We start from the raw sequence: 21,528 nt of genomic DNA on the forward strand, positions 1-21,528 counted from the left end.
TTGGAACTCTTTTTGTAACAAAATCAGGCTGTAATGCTGCCACCAGGGGGAGCCAGAGCTCTGCAGCAGACGACTACACAGAGCAATGAGAACCAGGAAGTAAATACACAGCGTTCTCATGCACTGCCTAATCAGCACAGCTGAGAGGCAGAACTGCAGGGTATGTGAGTAATAGTCAGACAGGCTGGGTCAAACACCGTACGGGCAAAAGCAGGACCAGAGGAGCAAGCAGAAGCAAAGTCAAAGTCAGGCTAAGGTCAGTACCGGAGGAAGCAACCGAGTGGGGAAATAGGAGGGGGGACACAGGACAGGAGGGACGACCAGGGGACGGAACACAGACAAGGGCACGGGGGCACAGGAACAGACAGATCAGGATATCACTCACAGGCCCAGCAATCACAGGCAAAGCAGAGCTAAGCTTATAGCCGGCGCTGGTTCACTGGAAGTGTCAGGTTTTAAGGCATCCAGGGGCCGGAAGTGAGGCCCGAGAGAAGGCTCCACCCCCTAGCCATGTGGATAGGGAGGCGAATCATGACACAGGCTTTAAACTTCTCCACAACAGTATCACGGACCTGCCTGTTGTGTTCCTTGGTCTTCATGATGCTCTCTGTGCTTTAAACAGAACACAGACTATCACAGAGCAGGTGCATTTATACAGAGACTTTATTACACACAAGTGGCTTCTATTTATCATCAGTCATTTAGGACAACATTGAATCAATCAGAGATCCTCAATGAACTTCTGGAGTGAGTTTGCTGCACTGAAAGTAAAAGGGGACAAATGATATTGCACGCCCCATTTTTCAGTTATTTTTTTTAAAAAAGTTTAATATAAGCAATACATTTCGTTCAACTTCACAATTGTGTCCTAATTGTTGTTGATTCTTCACCATAACATTAAAATTTTTATCTTTATGTTTGAAGCCTGAAATGTGGGGAAAGGTTGAACAAATCAAGGGGGCTGAATACTTTTGCAAAGCACTGTAGTTAAAAAGGAACCTGTCACGTCCCAAAGGGCTATTACTCTGCAGGTATCCAATTAATCGTCAGGTTAATAGCGTTCTAAAGCTGCCCGGCCGCAACTCAAAGCAGGGCTACCAGAATGAAATATGTTTATTCCTTCTGGCAGTCTCTGGCTTTCAGTCATAGAGGAGCAGCCAGAGCACTACTACAGTACAATATACTAACAGGCAACTGTAACCACACCCTTGTACTGGCAGCTGCACTCTGTAGTGATGCATTGCTGAGCCAGCTGTTAGTGCCGTGGGTGTGGTTATAGACACAGCTGTGTACTAAGCAGTGTGGTGACAGAAGCAGTGTCTATGGCTGAAAATCAGTGGCTGAAAGGAGAAATACAGTTTATTTCCTTGTAGTACCCTTGCTTTCAGTGCAGCAGCAGGGAAGGTTTAGAACATTCTTAACCTCAAGATGAGCCCGACATCTACAGGTTAATAGTGTTTTGGGACATGACACGTTCCCTTAAACAAATTGTCTACCGCGCTCTGCAGCTTCATTCATGGCAAAAAGTGTTGGCACCCTTGAAATTATCAATGAAAATGAAGTATTTCTCCCAGAAAACTTTTGCAATTACATTTTGTTATACACATATTTGTGTGTGTGTGTGTGTGTGTGTGTGTGTGTGTTGTTCCACAACACAAAAGGAAAAAAAAGGAAAATTGGACATTATTTCATACAACTCCAAAAATGGGCCAGACAAAATTTTTGGCACCTTTCCAACATTGTTGGTAAACAACTTGGTTTCAAGCATGTGATGTTTGTCCAAACTCACCTGTGTTAAGTAACAGGTGTAGGCAATATAAAAATCACACCTGTAGCCAGATAAAAAAGGGGAGAAGTTGACTCAATCTTTGCATTGTGTCTGTGTGTGCCACACTAAGCATGGAGAATAGAAATAGTTAGGGTTAGGGAGAAAACAACTATGTAAAGGACTTGAGACCGAAAATTGTTGCAAAATATCAACAATCTCAAGTTACAAGTAGAAATGAACAAACCTTTGGAAATTTGGAGGGCACAGTTGAACCTTAGATAAGGTTCGGTTTGTGACCCTGACTTGATCTGATCCTCAATGGAAGTCTATAATTGGCCAGTTTCTTGTTCCACCCATATGCTGCCAGCCATAAGCAGAACACTTCTAGGGGAGGGTGGGCTGGATTTTCATTTTTTTTTCTGTGTGTGTGTGTACACTGCATCTGATCACACGGCTTTACCCCAAGTGCGAGCTGTTCAAACACTGCAAGCAGCTCGCACAACGCTGACCATCACTTATACCCAAGCACAGCGCTGCTCGCTTGAGTTGTTTGCACTCGTAACTCACTCGAACGTCGAATCCGAACTTTGTATTTTTGGTAATCTGTTTCCGAACCACGAACCTCAGGTTCGCTCATCTCTAGTTACAAGTCCATCTCCAGAGATCTTGATGGTCCTTTATCCATCGTGCACAACATAAATCAAGAGGTTTATAACCCATGGCACTATAGCTAATCTACCTGGATGTAGATGGCAGAGACAAATTGATGAAAGGTTGCAAACACAGGAAAGTTCGCATGGTGGATTAGCAGCTCCAATCAAATTAAAAAGAAATTCAAGGTGTCCTGCAGGCTTAGGAAGCATCAGTGTCAGCGCAAACTGTTGATATTTGAATGAAATGCTATGGCAGAAGACCCAGGAGGACCCTACTGCTGAAAAAAACAAAAAAATAAAATAATAAAATAAAGACTGCGGTTTGCAAAATGTACGCAAGCCAAAAACTTTTAGGAAAGCTTCTAATGGACAGAGGAGACCAAGATAGAGCTTTTTGGGAAAGCACATCATTCTGCTGTTTACAGAAAATGGAATGAGGCTTACAAAGTACCTACAGTGAAATATGGTGGAGGGTCAAAGAGGTTTTGGGGACATTTTGCTGCCTCTAATAATCTTCAGATTTCATGATGCCTTGCACACAGTCAAGGCACCCAGCGCCAAAAATTTTTAGGTCATAACGTAGTGCCCTGTGTCAGAAAGCTCGGATTGTGTTATAGTTAATCGGTCTTTCAGCAGGATAATGACCCCAAACATACTTCAAGAAGCAGCCAGAAATTGATGGAAAACCGCTGGAGAGTTCTGAAGTGGTAGCAGCAAGTCCAGATCTAAATCCCATTGAACACTTGTTGAGAGATCTTAAAATTGCTGTTGGGAGAAAGAACCCTTCAAATATGAGAGACCTGGAATTATTTACAAAAGACTGGTCCAAGATTCCAGTTGCGAAGAGGAGTTTGTTGATTTTGCATTTTGCAGTTTTTATTTTTTTTTAAATAAAAGGATTTTTCTGTTTTGTGTATTTCTTTCTACTTACACGATTAGTAATGGGGAGTGTTTCTCATAGACCTCCTACCCATTACGAACCTTGGGCTTGATCACAGTTGTGATGTTTAGAAAAAATCACAGCTGTCATTAACCCCTTATTATTACCCTGATTGCCACTGTGCAAGAGCAATTGGGATGAGCAGAACCATTCATGAGGTTTAATGAGTGGACCCGGAAGCAGTGTAACAGCCGCGCGGAGACTCTGTAAGTTTAACTGCTTTAATCCCTTTTTCTGCTTCATTTTGAAGCCCCTTAGCCCTTACTAACACCATATTACACCACACAAGTTTGGGTATTCATAGAGTTATATGGGGTTTGGGGTCTTGGCACAAGTTCAGGTTCAAGCCCGTCCCGAACTGGACTTTTTTTTTAAACTCTTGACGGACTGTTATGGACAAGATTATGAACTATTATGAGTATATAAGAGTTACATGGAGATATCCATAAAGAACAGGATTTAAGATGGTGTTTGAACTGTACCACACATATCTCTTGGCATAAGACTCAGACAGACAGTCTGGGCTATTCTTGTGACAAGTGAATCATGCTGACATTGCTTAATATAAATGAGGAACCAAGCACATTACAGTAAATTGTATATCACAGAATAAGCTGTTCTACTTTATCCAATAGGAGACGTGTTACGTATTCTTGGCACCTAGCCAATAAGCCCGGTTATATATATTTGTACAACTTCCGGAATAAAGCAGTCTTACTTTCTATTCCTATCTGAGCACGTCTCTGGTGTGGGTGAAAGAGAGTGGAATGCATGCTACCACAAGTGACTCATAATTTGGACTGCAGACAGTTTAAGAGGGATGTATGACTGAATGGCATCAACCTAAATTAAGGCCTTATCATTTGGCGCCCAACGAACCTTAGGACGGAGCTCTGGATGGCGGATGGCCGTGCTAACACCTTGATTCGAATGCAACTGCAGGAGGGGATGGAGATGCGCACTCCAGCTGCAGGTGAGAAAATTTGTATAATCTCACCTTGCAAACCTCCTGCGTGTACTTGCATTTCGAAGGGGGGGTTGGGCTGTCCCAGTCTAGACACCTAATGACCGCCATCTCGCATGAGATAAGCCGTCCTAAGAGATCCCACACCAAGGTGGTCAGGTTCACCTTAATCTGTCTGTATAAATGTAATCGTAAATCACATGAAATGTAATGTGGTTTGAGGGTTTTTTTGTCTGCTCTTTGGAGAAAAGCAAAATGCTGTGGAGAGAAAAGCGCACATAGGGTCTTATCTGGCAAACAATGCAGGCTTAGAAAATGAAAACAGGTGCTCACCTATGGAAGTTGTGACAGGCACAACTCCTATGTATGCAGTAAATGGTCAAGCAGCAGCCCCGATGATGCAACAGGGAATCATGAATGGATAAGAAAGTCGGGTTTAACACTGCGCTAAAACCATGAAGCCAAACGATGTGATGAATTCTTTGCTATATTTTCTTTATTTAGGCCAAGTCTACATGTTTCAAAGGCATGTCCGCCTTCTTCATCAGGACAAAGGAAAAAACAGCATGCTGTTTTTTCCTTTGTCCTGATGAAGAAGGCGGACATGCCTTTGAAACATGTAGACTTGGCCTAAATAAAGAAAATATAGCAAAGAATTCATCACATCGTTTGGCTTCATGGTTTTAGCGCAGTGTTAAACCCGACTTTCTTATCCATTCATGATTCCCCTTTGGAGAAAAGCAGAAGTTCTATGTTATTTTTCTCTGACTTAACTGCAGGGGAAAATGAGGAAGTTGTTATATACGCTGGTTATATGGATATATATGGTTATATCTGCAGGTGAGATCAGCCACCTGGATGGTGTATATAGTGTCCTTATTGTTATGTCATTGTGTTTACCTGTGTCTACCTGTTGAAATGTCTGTCTATTTGCAGCAGGTGGAGTACTTGCTGGTTACGAGAAACGCAAAGTTCTGTGTGGTTTGTTCGTACGGCTGCCAAAAAGAGGAAGTGTCACGAGTGTCACGATAATATAGTGAGAGCTGTCTTTGAGTGAAGGAAAAAAAAACTCTGAAGCTGTACTTTGAAGTTAACTGTTTATGTATACTGTTTATGTATACTGCGAGATACACTGGTGTGTGACATGTCCGGTCGATAGTTGATGTTTGATAAGGGCTTGGACGGACCTGATCTTCGGGAATAGAAGATTTGGAAGGGTTTTCTATGTACAGGTGCAGTGTTGTATAAAGTGGTGGACGGACCCTGACTGTTACCTGGTACGGTTTTCCTGCTAAGCAGTGAGTTGAACGTTGTATGCGTACTCATTGGTCTTGTTTTAGTGGATGTCAGTGTATTCTTACCTAGGATTGAATACATTGGGGAAAACCCTTGATTTTAGGCTTAATCATTGAGTATTAATGTTCTGGACGGATTTGTTCAAATAAGGTGTATATAGTGTGAACAGAGGTTACTAGTACTCGAAGTAAGATATAGTGAGGGTGAATTTAGTTTCTATCACCCACGTGACACTTCTTCCTGGTAGGACAACCCGTTTGTGTTGTGGTTTTGTGGATAGAAATCTTGGCATTCTGTGGATGTGTATAGTCACTGGCCCAGGAGAGGAAGTGCACTACGGCACAGACCAGACATCCAGGTTGACGTGTTAGTTTTAGGTCGTGTACCCTTGCAGCATGGGGTCTAATCAGTCCACACCTGTCAAGTTAACGGCAGAAGAATTAGTAAGCGAGCAAAAAGGTAAAAAGTATGTTAAAAAAATATGAAGTCGCGCCTCAAGGTGGCAGTGATCACTGCCAAGAGGGAGATTAGAGGAGCAATAATGGAAAGATGTCTTGTTAAATAAACGAGGGATTTAAAAGATAAAGATCTCCTTATGGATGCTGAGGCATGGTATAGAACGTCAAAAGATGTTAGAAAATTGGCATGGAAAGAGGAATGTGATGGAGATAGTAGATATTTCTATATTGCATCAGCTCAGAAAATGGCACCTCAGGAAGTGGCCAAGCCCATTAGGAAACAACGCCCCACCCTCATAAGTCGTCCCCAGAGGGTTGGACATGTGTAGTTTGTCCCCCTGCCCACCAAACGCCCTCCCTAGCCTGCCCAGACGCCATTTCAGGTCGGGCCGCACCTAGTTCCCTTTTCCAGCCATCTTAAGTCCCAAGGCCACTGGCCTATTTGTTGCTGGAGCAACAGAAGACACAGAGGGGGGGCAGGAAGATGACAATGATTTAACAATGATTCACCCCACCACCAAAACTGATTTGTATAGGCTCACCCAGATTAAAGCTGGGGATTCTTTCTGGCCAGTAATGGAGCCAGGTTTGCGGGTTTACAGTGAGAGTGCATGTACCTTATCACCCAAGTGACACTGGAAGATGTTTTATGTATAATGTACGCAGTTTTTGGTGTATAACACCGTAGGGTTGAAATTGAAAGGAAAAAAAAAAAAAAAAAAGTGTTAGTTTCTATTTCAGTGTCCTGTGAATGTACGTATGTTGAAATGGAGAATTCTCCCAAGGGGGGAGATTAGATGAGAATTGATGAGTAATTCTGAATCTAGCAACTACACTATGTGTATTTTACCTGTCTGTGAAAATAAGAAACATAAGCTGATATATAGGGTGGACTTGTGTGCTGTCTGTGGAGCACTGTGTCCACGTAAGCCCACCCCATTATTTCCTGTTCTGAATGTAGATTTCTTTCTGTCACTCAGTGTTTTGCCCAGCCCTGGGTGGGGTATGGTATGGGGATAGTTATCAGGGTCTGACAGGAGATAGGGATACGCTGGAGGCTCGGCCCTGACCACCATCAGGTCTACCGTCGAGATGAGGGCAAGCACAGGGTCCCTAGTTACAGGGTCAGCCCAGGGGTCTCTATATAATCCGTATTCCCAGTGACAGATTGAATACCTCGTGAATGTAGATGTCACAATACATGTCACTCCCTCCCAGGACTCTTCAGACGCCATTTTTAGCCAACACCTACTTCTTCTTTTAGCGGCTGTTTCTTATCGGTAATTATCTTTAGTGGACGTTTTAACTCAGACACTACATAGTTCATCTTTTGACGCCGTTTTAGTCCAGCCGACACCCAGTTCCCCATTTTTGTTTCAGCAGCCACAGCCACTGCTCTGTTTATTGCTGACATAGCAGGGACTGCAGAGGGGGGAGACAGGGACCTGAAACACACACTCCGTTTTTGGTCATATATGCAGTTGTTCCCCATTGTGTTCCCACTAATGAACCTTAGCAGAGGTTATTGCTGATAGTCCTGTGGAAACCTTTTCCCTTCACTTTTGCATGTTTGTTTTTGCTGTATCTAGTATACAGTTTAGAAGACCATATAGGCTGCTCGCTATTAGTCCTGGTGGACAGTGAATATTTTTCTGCCTATGGCAGTTGATGCTTAGCCTGGTTTGAGATATTCTCACTTGTATGTTATCCTGCCGGTAGCTTGCACAAGAGTTCCCTGATAGAGAGGGTGGAGGTTCATGTGGTCCCAAGGGGACATTGATCATCAGGAGTTGACATATATTAGGGTTTTTCGTTGGCAGCACCCAGTAATCCTTTGTTTCTTAGTTTGCAGGGTCTGACAGGAGAGAGGGATACGCTGGAGGCCCAACCCTGACCACCATCAGTTCTACCGTCGGGATGAGGGAGAGTGCAGGGAGAGTTGTGTATATGTAGTCAGGGGGTGCTGCTTGCTAGTTTCCAAACACTCTTGTGCTCTTCTCTTTCCCCGGGGTTTTAGGGGAACTTAGTTTTTAGAATTTCAGTGTTCTCCTGACCCCAAGTTACACTCATTGCTCTTTCTTACAAACCTAGGTATAGTCCTTTGTATCAGGTCTCCGAGAGCCCATATGCAAACAACTACAGTCACAGTCACCTGAGTTACAGTCACAGTCACCTGAAGAGTATCATCACGTCATCTCCAGCCCAGACGTCATTCTACATGTTTGCCATGGAGGAAGACAGCAGCCCTTTGAACACTACTCAGCCAGATTGAACACCTACCTAAAGCACCAGTTGAAGATCAGTGCCCGTATGACATCACTGCTCCCTGACAAAGTCACCAACTCCCGGTGTGGGGTCCTTAATCCTGCTATACTTCTCCCTCTTCCAAGGGGGGAGTGTCCCACCTCTGACACCTTGGTGGAAGAGGTAGTCGACTCTGGCATAGCTGAGGAAACTCTGGATTCGATACAGTGACGGATACACCTTTGGACCCTGACTTAACCCCTTTGCGGATGGATCAAGATGTGCATCAAGAAGACGGTTCCACATGGGTATGGTGCTGGTAGCAGAAGACGCTGTGCTGATAGAGCAGTCGCTACCCGCATGCCTGTCTGTGAAGAAGCAGATGTATGTGCTCTCGTTGAGGCCTGCAAGATGGCAGCCAGCATCTACTCTGTGGAGGACAAGAGACTTGATCACTGCCAATGGAACTGTACGTCGCCATGAGGCCATAGAAGAACGGATGGAAGCTTTGCTATTGCCAGACAGAGTTGCGGTGAGCAGGGTTGAAACCTACATTGGGGGAGTCAAGGGAAGCAGTATGAAGTGCCCCCACTGACAGAACATCCAAAGAAGCCCCAAGACCACTCCCCAAAGAAACAGTCAGTCAATCTGTGCTTTTTGAATGACCCCGATGTGAAGAAAAGAGGATAGATGGAAAGTCTTGAGAAAACATTGTCCTGACCCTACAAGAGCAAGTCTCAGAAGAAGAAGAGGACTGAGATAGGGTGCAGCTGTGGGCTCCCGGAGACCATGGAAAGTGGCTAGTGACCTGCTTTCACTGCCAGCCAAAGAGATATGGCAGGCCTTAGACACAGAACTGACTCTACACACCCCATACCAGCCACAGAATAGAGGGAAGGTTGGGAAGATGGGGCAGTGTAGAAGGCAAGGGCATGAGAGTCTTCCCCTTGCATTGTTCAGTGTCAGACACACCCCAGCAGGGACCACTAGGTTGAGACCCTATGAAATACTGTTTAGAAGTACCCCCAGATACTTCAACTAAGCTTGTTGTTTGTTTGTTAAAACATTTGCCTAATACACGTTTGAGTTTTCTCCTCCAGATCCAACCAGATCTAGATTTTTCTCTCTTTTCTTTTTCTCTCTCCTCTTTTCCTCTCTCTTTTCTCAATCTTTCTCTCTCTCCTCTCACTCTTTTTCTTTCGGACGAAGATCCATGCATTCCACTACAAAGATATGTCGGACCTGCCTGAGACCAGGAGATGGCTGTCTTCCCTCTTCTACCCTATACTTTGTGCCAGGACGATGATATCTAAGCATATGGACCAGAAGATGACTGTGCATCCCACCTTTGATGATGTCCCACCATTAACGTCTGAGGACTAAGGAGCATGAGACTTTGAGTGAAACCAACCCTGATAAATATTAGCCCATTAGAGGACTACTGCCACGTTCCCCCTTCCTGAATAACGTGTGCCAGCGGAACATAGCCATGAGGACAGTCTAGAGAATACGGTCAGGATCTGGCTTCCTATGCATAGTCTGTTGGGTGGGAAGATTCATCCACAAGGGATGGGTTATCTCGTATGTGAGTGAGGTAACCATCGGCATTAGGACAGATCAATAGACTCGGGAAAAGTAAGGAAAGACTTTTTGGCTATCTCCAAAGGGGGGACTGTTATGGACAAGATTATGAATTATTATGAGTATATAAGAGTTACATGGAGATATCCATAAAGAACAGGATTTAAGATGGTGTTTGAACTGTACCACACATATTTCTTGGCATAAGACTCAGACAGACAGTCTGGGCTATTCTTGTGACAAGTGAATCATGCTGACATTGCTTAATATAAATGAGGAACCAAGCACATTACAGTAAATTGTATATCACAGAATAAACTGTTCTACTTTATCCAATAGGAGATGTGTTACGTATTCTTGGCACCTAGCCAATAAGCCCGGTTATATATATTTGTACAACTTCCGGAATAAAGCAGTCTTACTTTCTATTCATATCTGAGCACGTCTCTGGTGTGGGTGAAAGAGAGTGGAATGCATGCTACCATGAGTGACTCATAATTTGGACTGCAGACAGTTTAAGAGGGATACATGACTGAATGGCATGAACCTAAATTAAGGCCTTATCAGGACCTGGCGAACATCTGCGGGTTTACACATCTCTACTCATGGTGGGTAAAATTAGTAAGCTGACTCAGTGACTTTGCCAACCTTATTGTAGCCAAAAATACAGATGGTATTGGTTACAGAACAATTTCTAAACTACTGAAGGCTCCAGTGAGCACGGATGGGGGCTGTGATCTGTAAGTGGAAAGAACATTTCACCATAAAGCGGCCACGACCAGGTGCTCCCCAACAGATTTCAGACAGAAGAGTGAAAAGAATCAAAAGAGTTGTTCCAAGGACCACCTGTGGAAAGCTTAAAACAGACTTCTGATCAGCAGGTGCAATTGTTTAAAGAAAACAATAAAGTAATGTACTCAACTCTATGGCCTGTATGCACACACCCCTCAACACTTCATTGCTGAATAAAAAGCATGTCCATTTGAGTTTAGTTTGCTCAATAACATTTAAATAACACTGTAAAGATGAAACGATGGTGGACATTTCAGCAAAACAATAATCCCAAAGACACAGCCAAGGAAACTCTCAATTAGTTTCAGAGAAAGAATAACTACTAGAATATCCCAGTCAATCACCTGACCTGAATCCAAAAGAAAATATATTGAAGAATAGAGTTTGTGTGGAAGAATGGACCAAAATCACTCCCGAGCCATGCATGCTACTCGTTTTTCCATACAGGAGGAGTATTGAAGCTCTAAATCACCAACAATGGTTCTTTTACGTACAAAGTAGTAAGTAGGTTCACTACTTTTTCCCTGTGTCATTTCCCATTATTCCATGATACAATTTGATAGCTATGGCTTAATTTCTTTGCCTGTATGAATTGGATGGATTGTTAGCGACATCTGGTAAATAAACGTCAATAGAAGCTTTTAGAAACATATCTACTTAGAAAATTGGTGAAGTATTGAATACTTATTTCACCATCTGCATGTATGTATATTATATACACATACGTGTGTGTGTGTGTGTGTGTGTGTGTGTCTCTGTCTATTTCTCGCTCTTCACACACATATATTTACATTTTTTATTTCCAGTCCTCCCAAACTTAAACATTCATAATAAGCTTTTTTTGTTTTTGCGTGTCTTATTTTACCATTTTCTTCCTAAATAAAAAAATCCACAAGTTCTTAAGGGTACTTCTCACATAGCGAGATCGCTAGGGAGATCGCTGCCAAGTCACAGGTTTTGTGACATACCAGTGACCTCATCAGCGATCTCGCTGTGTGTGACACCAAGCAGCGACCTGGCCCCTGCTGTGAAATCGCTGATCGTTACACACTGTTCTGGTTCATTTTTTGGTCGTCGGGCTCCCGCAGAGCAGGACGCATTGCTATGTTTGACGCTGTGTGACAGGGTCCCAATGACCGGCGAAATCGTTATACAGGTCACTACTGCGACCTCTATCGTTACTGCGTCGTTGGCAAGGTCTGATTGTGTGACATCTCACCAGCGACTTACAAGCGATCTTGACCAGGTCGAATCGTGGTCGGAATCGCTGGTACATCGTTTAGTGTGACAGTACCCTTACTGTTCAGGAACAAGAAGGAGTGAAGGGAAATATTAATTCAATTTTAAAAAGGGAATAGTTGTCCCCAGGGTCAGACTGGGGTGTCTGTGGCCCACAGGAGCAGACTCTACAGCTATATGACAATACTTGTAAGCAGTTGTCACAATTATAGTGCAGTGTCAACAGTAAAATACAGGTGGCTCCTGCACATCAACTGAGCGCACACCATAACTGCAATGTACAATTATGAAAGTTTATATTAGGTTTTTTGGTGAAAACAAGTTATCAGCGATCCACAAGATTGGCGCTAACTTATTAATTGGTGAAATCCGCCCATTGGAAACCATTACGATCAAAAGAATAACATTTAATACCTTACAAGGTACTTTTAATTCCCATTATAAAATGCAGCGGCAGGTTGAAATGTGTGACCGCAGCTCCATTCATCCGTTTTGGTGCCGCCAGAAAAAGCTAAGTACAGCACTCGCAGCAACTGAGGGAATGAATGAATCAATGGTTGAATTGAACACCAGCTCCATTCTAATGGGAATAAAATATCAGTATGATCCCTGCAGTTGGATCCCCACCAATCACTAAGCTATCACATATTCTGTGGAGTCGATTACTTGTTTTCACCGGAGAACCCTATAAATGCATCTCTGCTGCTGTGTAATAGTCACAGGATTGAGAGGGGTTAAACTCCCAAATATTTAATCGAAATAATCTCCTAATTAATATCAGAGAACAAAAACATAACTCACTATAACAAGACCAATAATACTACATACAACGGACAAGTACCAAACATATTACCACCACATAGTGACTGAATAATGCCACATACAAGGGAGACATACCGAAACACGATAACCAGGCTGTATGGTAACCAATATATCACACCATACATAAGGACAAAACGCCACACCATGACCAGATCACATATTACCACAACAGTGACTGAATAATACCACATACAAAAAAGGGACAAATGCCGCCACACCATGACCAGACCACATATTACCACCACTTATTGACCAAATAATTCCACATACAGGGGACAAATACTGCATAACACCATAACCAGACGACATATCACTGACCAAATAATTAGAGATGTGCGAGCAGTAAAGTGCTCGGTCCTGAAGTCGAACTATCAGACACTCTAAAAGTACTCAACTTGAGAAACAGCATTTCCAGGGGAAGGGATTACAGGTTGGTTTTTATTATATATATATATATATATATATATATATATATATATATATATATATATATATATATATATATACACACACACACACACACACACACACACACACACACATACATACACACACACACAGTTAGGTCCAGAAATATTTGGACAGTGACACAATTTTCGCGAGTTGGGCTCTGCATGCCACCACATTGGATTTGAAATGAAACCTCTACAACAGAATTCAAGTGCAGATTGTAACGTTTAATTTGAAGGTTTGAACAAAAATATCTGATAGAAATTGTAGGAATTGTACACATTTCTTTACAAACACTCCACATTTTAGGAGGTCAAAAGTAATTGGACAAATAAACCAAACCCAAACAAAATATTTTTATTTTCAATATTTTGTTGCGAATCCTTTGGAGGCAATCACTGCCTTAAGTCTGGAACCCATGGACATCACCAAACGCTGGGTTTCCTCCTTCTTAATACTTTGCCAGGCCTTTACAGCCGCAGCCTTCAGGTCTTGCTTGTTTGTGGGTCTTTCCATCTTAAGTCTGGATTTGAGCAAGTGAAATGCATGCTCAATTGGGTTAAGATCTGGTGATTGACTTGGCCATTGCAGAATGTTCCACTTTTTTGCACTCATGAACTCCTGGGTAGCTTTGGCTGTATGCTTGGGGTCATTGTCCATCTGTACTATGAAGCGCCGTCCGATCAACTTTGCGGCATTTGGCTGAATCTGGGCTGAAAGTATATCCCTGTACACTTCAGAATTCATCCGGCTACTCTTGTCTGCTGTTATGTCATCAATAAACACAAGTGACCCAGTGCCATTGAAAGCCATGCATGCCCATGCCATCACGTTGCCTCCACCATGTTTTACAGAGGATGTGGTGTGCCTTGGATAATGTGCCATTCCCTTTCTTCTCCAAACTTTTTTCTTCCCATCATTCTGGTACAGGTTGATCTTGGTCTCATCTGTCCATAGAATACTTTTCCAGAACTGAGCTGGCTTCAGGAGGTGTTTTTCAGCAAATTTAACTCTGGCCTGTCTATTTTTGGAATTGATGAATGGTTTGCATCTAGGTGTGAACCCTTTGTATTTACTTTCATGGAGTCTTCTCTTTACTGTTGACTTAGAGACAGATACACCTACTTCACTGAGAGTGTTCTGGACTTCAGTTGATGTTGTGAACGGGTTCTTCTTCACCAAAGAAAGTATGCGGCGATCATCCACCACTGTTGTCATCCGTGGACGCCCAGGCCTTTTTGAGTTCCCAAGCTCACCAGTCAATTCCTTTTTTCTCAGAATGTACCCGACTGTTGATTTTGCTACTCCAAGCATGTCTGCTATCTCTCTGATGGATTTTTTCTTTTTTTTCAGCCTCAGGATGTTCTGCTTCACCTCAATTGAGAGTTCCTTAGACCGCATGTTGTCTGGTCACAGCAACAGCTTCCAAATGCAAAACCACACACCTGTAATCAACCCCAGACCTTTTAACTTATTCATTGATTACAGGTTAACGAGGGAGACGCCTTCAGAGTTAATTGCAGCCCTTAGAGTCCCTTGTCCAATTACTTTTGGTCCCTTGAAAAAGAGGAGGCTATGCATTACAGAGCTATGATTCCTAAACCCTTTCTCCGATTTGGATGTGAAAACTCTCATATTGCAGCTGGGAGTGTGCACTTTCAGCCCATTATATATAAAATTGTATTTCTGAACATGTTTTTGTAAACAGCTAAAATAACAAAACTTGTGTCACTGTCCAAATATTTCTGGACCTAACTGTGTGTGTGTATATATATATATATATATATATATATATATATTTTTATTTATTTTTTTTTTTTTTTTTTTTTGTCTTGACAGTACATCTGAAAACATTGCTTTAACCCCATTGAGAGCCAGAGACTGCAAATTGCTCTCCCGGCCTTGGGTGATTGCACGCATCATTCAGTGAAACAAGCCTATATGTTGTTGTAGTTGTTTCACAGATGAAATATTTGAGCACCTGTGATACTCGGCTGAGCACCATAAGTTCCCGAGCACCCTGATGCTCGCTCATCAAATAATACAATATGATTAAAAACCACAATACTCATTAATATTACTACGATTATACACTGGAGTTCTTTATATACACCATGTTCCAAATTATTATGCAAATGATATTTTTCTCTGATTTTCCTAAATGGTCGGTGCAAATGACAGTCAGTCCAATAAAAGTCATCATCCGTTAGAGTATACATTGAAGTTTATTGAAGAAACCTCCCAATGATAACAATATAATCTTCAAAATTAAAAAAAAACTCAAAAAGCACTGTTCCAAATTATAAGGCATGTTAGCGTTTCTAAACATTTTATAGGTTTTAAAGAACTGAAAATGCTCAGTTGTGGAATTTGCAGCATTAGTAGGTCACATTCACTGAAATAAAAAGCTATTTAAATCCAAAAAATCCTAACAGGCCAAGTTACATGTTAACACAGGAGCTCTTCTTTGATATCAACTTCACAATTCTTGCATCCATTCAACTTGTGAGTTTTTGCTTGAATTTCTTTGCATGATGTCAGAATAGCCCCCCAGAGCTGCTGTTTTGATGTGAACTGACTCCCACCCTCATAGATCTTTTGCTTGATGATACTCCAAAGGTTCTCTATAGGGTTGAGGTCAGGGGAAGATGGTGGCCACACCATGAGTTTATCTCCTTTTATGCCCATAGCAGCCAATGACACAGAGGTATTCTTTGCAGCATGAGATGGTGCATTGTCATGCATGAAGATTATTTTCCTCCTGAAGGTACGTTTCTTCTTTTTGTACCATGGAAGAAAGTTGACACTCAGAAACTATTTACTTTGCAGAGGTCATTTCCACACCTTCAGGAACCTTAAAGGGGCCTTCGAGCTGTCTCCCCATGACTCCGAGCCAAAACATTACTCCACCTCCTTGCTGACGTTGCAGCCTTCTTGTTACATGGTGGCCATCCACCAACCATCTACTACTCCATCTATCTGCACCATCCAGGGTTGCTCGACACTCATCATTAAATAATACTGTTTGAAAATTAGTCTTCATGTATGTCTGAGCCCACTGCAACCGTTTCTGCTTGTGAGCACTGGTTAGGGGTGGCTGAATAGTAGTTTTATGCACCACAGCAAGCCTTTGAAGGATCATACACCTTGAGGTTCGAGGGACTCCAGAGGCACCAGCAGCTTCAAATATCTGTTTGTTGGTTTGTAATGGCTTTTTAGCAGCTGCTCTCTTAATACGATGAACTTGCCAGGCAGAAACCTTCCTCATTCTGCCTTTATCAGCATGAACACGTATGTGCTCTGAATCAGCCACAAATCTCTTCACAGTACGATGATCATGCTTAAGTTTTCATGAAATATCTAATTTTTTCATCCCTTGTCCAAGGCATTGCACTATTTGATGCTTTTCGGCAGCAGCGAGATCCTTTTTATTTCCCATGTTAGTTGAAAACTGTGGCCTGCTTAATATTGTGGAACATCCAGTTTTCCTTTTATTTGGCTCACCTGGCAAACTAATTATCATAGGTATCTGAAATTGATTTCAGTGATCGAAAGAACCCTGAGACAATAGCATCAATGAGTTTCATTGAAATAATAAAAAAAAATTGCTATGACACTTAAATCTAATTTGCATAATAATTTGGAACATAGTGTAGTGTATAGTAGGGGTGGGCAATTACTTCTTCAAAATGACATGAGAGAAGGTGACTGTGATGGAGGGCCGAAAGAAATTTCATTTCTTACATCAGCAATAATGCCCATAATCTATTTTTCTCATTTTTTCATGATCCACAAAAAATTAAATTTGGAAACTGTGGAAACTCTGATACTGGTATAATTGACTGTAGTCTTTACCGAAAACCCACAGCAGGTAACTCCTTGCTACATGCAAAGAGTTGCCACCCCAAACATGTAATAGAGAACATCCCTACAGGAGAGTACATACGGGCCAAGATGTGTTGTACTAATCAAAAGAGCTTTGAAGCGGAATGTAACATCATTGACGGGAGATTTCTTGCCAGAGATATAATACCAAAAATTTACAGAGAGCAAAACTCAAAACGGATTTTAAAAATAGCTCTCAATACCTTGAAACAACTAAAGTCACCACTGGTCCCCAAAATAAATTGCCGCTGGTTTTCTCCACAAAATTTAGTAGAAATTACTATGATGTGATCCGGATCATCAAAAAATATCTCACTATTTTGTCAACTGACGATACTTTACACCAAATTTTAAACGAGGGTGTCAAGTTTGTATCAAAAAGGAACACTACCTTGAGTTCCAAATTATCGCCGAGTGATCACACTAGTAAGTGTAATAATGGAAATGTGGAGAAAACTACCCGCAATTGGTTACCTACTACAGGCTCTTACAAATGCAGGCATAAAACGTGCGGGCTCTGCGGCTACATGAGTAATGTAAAAAAAATGTCTTCATATGTAGATAAGAAATCTTATGAAATCACTTCCATGATTAATTGTGGTTCAGATCATGTGGTCTATCTTATTTCTTGTACGGCCTGCCAGCTGCAATACATAGGTAGCACTTCACGCCCCCTAAGGAAAAGAATATCTGAACATATATATATGATGTAAATAATGTTACCTCTAGGAGTCTGTCGGGGGCTTCCCAGCACTTTCGGGACATGCATGCTGGTAACTGCAGCAGCATGAAAATTAATGCTATCAAAAAAGTGAGACTACCAAAAGGGGGGGGGGGATTTAAAAGATATTCTATTCCAGAGGGAGATAAAGTGGATTTTTTTTGATGGGTACGAGATCCCCTATGGGTTTGAACAAAAGAAATGTACTGTATGCTTACTAATATTTTATATGTGCACAATTTCCAGTGTTTCTTCTTGGATGTGTTTTTTCTATTGTAAAAACATTTGTAATGTTTTATCACTTACAGGGTTAATTCTTTGCTATACTCTCTCTGCTCATCTGATCACATGTCCGGATCTCAGCCCTTTTTAATCAGTCCTGTGACCAGAAGGGTTAGAGACAGACTAAGAACACTACGTTCGAAACGCGTCCTCTCTTACATGTTCTCTCATTGACCCTGATATGGACTTTTTAATATGTATTTAAAATAAAGATTTTTTTATTTTTTAAAAAAAAAAATAAAAATTTTACTTGGACAAGTTTGCTGGAAATTTCTCTTCTTCCCCCTATATAAAGTATGAGCCCCAACATAGTCCCATGTAGACAGTATTAGCACCCACATAGCCCCTTAAATACAGTTCGTACCCTACATAGTCCCCTGTCAACAGTATTAGGCCTCCACATAGCCTACTGCATACCAGCCATGTAGAAAAAGAAAAAAAAAAAAAAACCCATAGAAAATAAAAACAACACATACTCACTTGCTCCCATTCCCGAGTGGTGTCCACTTGCCAGCACAGTCGTTAAAATGATCACCGGCCTATCAGAGGCGTCACTGCCATGCGCTGCTCGCTGACGTCAGCTGCCGGGCTATAGGCCCGATGGCCATTTTTTGCTGCTGAGGGCCAGTTATCGATGGGCTCCCTTGTACATCATGCTCAGGGACCCACCAGAGCATTGTCCGGTGTCCCACTGGGTCAGACAGATACTGTCATCAGTAATAAATTAAACCATAGAATTAGTATAGTATTTGACTACACTTTTGAATATTCATAGTCTTTAAGGTTGAAGGGAGACTCTAAGTCTATCTAGTTCAACCCGTAGCCTAACATGTTGATCCAGAGGAAGGCAAAAAAAACCCAATGTGGCAAACCGCTCCAATGGGGAAAAAAATTCCTTCCTGACTCCACATATGGCAATCAGACTAGTTCCCTGGATCAACACCCTGTCATAAAATCTAATATACATAACTGGTAATATTATATTTTTCAAGAAATGCGTTCAGGCTCTGCTTAAATTTTACTAGTGAATCCCTCATTACAACATCATACGGCAGAGAGCTCCATAGTCTCACTGCTCGTACAGTAAAGAATCCTCATCTGTGATTATGAATAAACATTCTTTCCTCAAGACGTAGCGGATGCCCCCGTGTTCCAGTCGCAGGCCTAGGTGTAAAGAGATCTTTGGAAAAGTCTCTGTACTGTCCCCTCATATATTTATACATTGTGATTAGATCCCCCTAAGCCTTTGTTTTTCCTAACTAACCCCAAGTTTAATAACCTGTCTTGGTATTGCAGCCCCCCCCATTCCTCTAATAATCTAGGTCGCATATTGATGAAAATGTAAAATGGCTCTTCAGATATCAAAGCAAAAGAATAAAATTACATATGCTTAAGTGGCAAGGAGAAGCAATTCACTTCTTTAGATGTCTAATATTGGGGATGATTTGTTGGTACCCATGTTTCTTGGCTTAGATCATGTTAGTTTATTATGCATCCTCAGAACATTGAGTTACGCTGAAATACATTTCCATAAAACCAGATATTGAAAAAAAAAAAAAAAGCACCAACTGAATATTGGGACCAGTACTTATGATCCATACTAAAATATCATGTGTGATCCATACTAAAATATCATGTGGTTACTATTTATGAAATAAATACCCAAAATGCACAATTTTAAAAATTGAGATTTAATCACAAGATTCTCAGAATAGAAGCATTCAGCTGTTACATAATATACGTTATATAAAAAAAATGTAATAAAAACAGACAACCAATTTATTAAAGATAAGTACATCCAAATCAAATGAGGTTAAAACATGAGATAAGCACCACCGAAATGGCAAAAAAAGGGCATGAGTGCGAACTCCAAGTGATAATTCTGGATGTTTTACACAAATACTGAGATGATGTAGATTGGAACTAAAATAAGAATGCTAACTTTATGGATTTGGCACTATGAGAAAGAAAGAGGCTAAACATATGGATATTCTGACTGATTTGTCACGGCATTAAAGCACTAGTGCATGCATTGCCATCCAAGCTAGCCACCTTAGACCATATCATCAAGTGGTGCCTAATAAAAGCAGTGTGCAGATTTCTTCAAAAAAAACAAAACTGGATCTTCAGCATTCACTAGTATGTCTCAGTATAGACAAAAGTTCACATTTTTTTTTAAAGGTATACCTTAAAAGGTAGAAAATAGTTTTCCTGTATCCTCTGGTGAAAGTCAATTTACTCCTACACTCTCTAGATAAAAGGTCTGTGGACACTTTCAAGTCACCAAGTAAGATGAGAACTGCAGCTTTTAAAAGGAACATTAAAACACCGCAAATTCACAAAAAAAATATATCCTAGCAATTTTTCTGATGCTGGTTCCTGTGTTTCAGGGAGTCATATGTCCCTTTCATTCTCACTCTTCAGTGTCTGGCTGTAAGACAACTGACTGCAGCTGGTTCTTCCATGTGTTGCCCACTTTAGGACAAGCTCTGCCCCTTTGCTAAGAGGCTGGGACTTCAACTGGTCAAAAACTCAAAGAGGAAACTTCAGGGTTTTCTGCAGGATTTCCACAAGACGCAGTCAGTCTGACAAACAGAAAGGGCAACTATAGTTCTTCAGCTTAATCATTTATCTCTAGGTTTATATTCCTTTTTCATAACCGCAGGTGTCTGAAATAAACGCCCTTTCTCTTGGCAACTCTTCACAACCTTCTTGCAGTACTAAGAGGGATCAAATTACTCAATTTCCCACAGCCATATTAAATAAGGGAGAGGCATTCAATGGTTGTGACTACAATAAGTAAATAATTTAGACAGATTATCAGGATAGGCAACTGATCTTGGTGACAGTTTCTTTTAAATTGTTCAATTAACATAACGGAAGAAACTATAAACAGAAAAATGGCAGAAGAATGACTGCAGGTGAGTACAGGTGAAGTTTAACTTGGGAGAGAGTTCTTCGGCCTTGTGCGCACAGTACGGTTTTGATGCGGTTTTTGTTGTGCAGTTTGTTGCCAAATCTGCAGGTCTATCCTTATGTCAGCGATGTCTATGAGAATTCTGCTGTGCTTTTTTTCCTTGCAGTTTTGGGTGCTGAAAAAAAACCTGCAGCATGTCAATTGTTGGTGTTTTTTCTGGCGTCTTTAGCCCTCGATTTCACATAAAAAAACCGCATGGCAAAAAAACGCACAGAATAAACACGTGTTTTGTTGTGTTTTCTGCCACAAGGTGTTTTTTTTTTGGTGCAGAAACTCTGCACAAAAAACTCAGCATGCGCAGATACTGAAGATTTGTAACACAAAGATACAATTTGTTAATGCAAAATCATGTCTCAAAAGACCCTTGGTATGCAACTCTTAGAACAAAAAGCATACACAGATGTTTATGGATAAAAAAAAACATAACTCAGCCATGACCTAAATAAAGTGCCTTGC

At 41.4% G+C, this 21,528-nt stretch overlaps 1 protein-coding gene across 1 annotated transcript in view; it reads left to right on the forward strand.

Annotated features, from left to right (window-relative positions):
* Nucleotides 1–10,261, forward strand: part of RAI2 (retinoic acid induced 2) — a 175,857-nt gene extending 165,596 nt beyond the window's left edge. The window contains exon 2 of the transcript XR_012750252.1: nucleotides 9,533–10,261. The gene's annotated coding sequence lies outside the window, so the exon portion shown is untranslated. The remainder of the gene's footprint in view (nucleotides 1–9,532) is intronic.
* The last annotated feature ends 11,267 nt before the right edge of the window (nucleotides 10,262–21,528 follow it).

Source organism: Anomaloglossus baeobatrachus, chromosome 2, assembly GCF_048569485.1.
Source record: "Anomaloglossus baeobatrachus isolate aAnoBae1 chromosome 2, aAnoBae1.hap1, whole genome shotgun sequence".
Classification (NCBI taxonomy): domain Eukaryota; kingdom Metazoa; phylum Chordata; class Amphibia; order Anura; family Aromobatidae; genus Anomaloglossus; species Anomaloglossus baeobatrachus.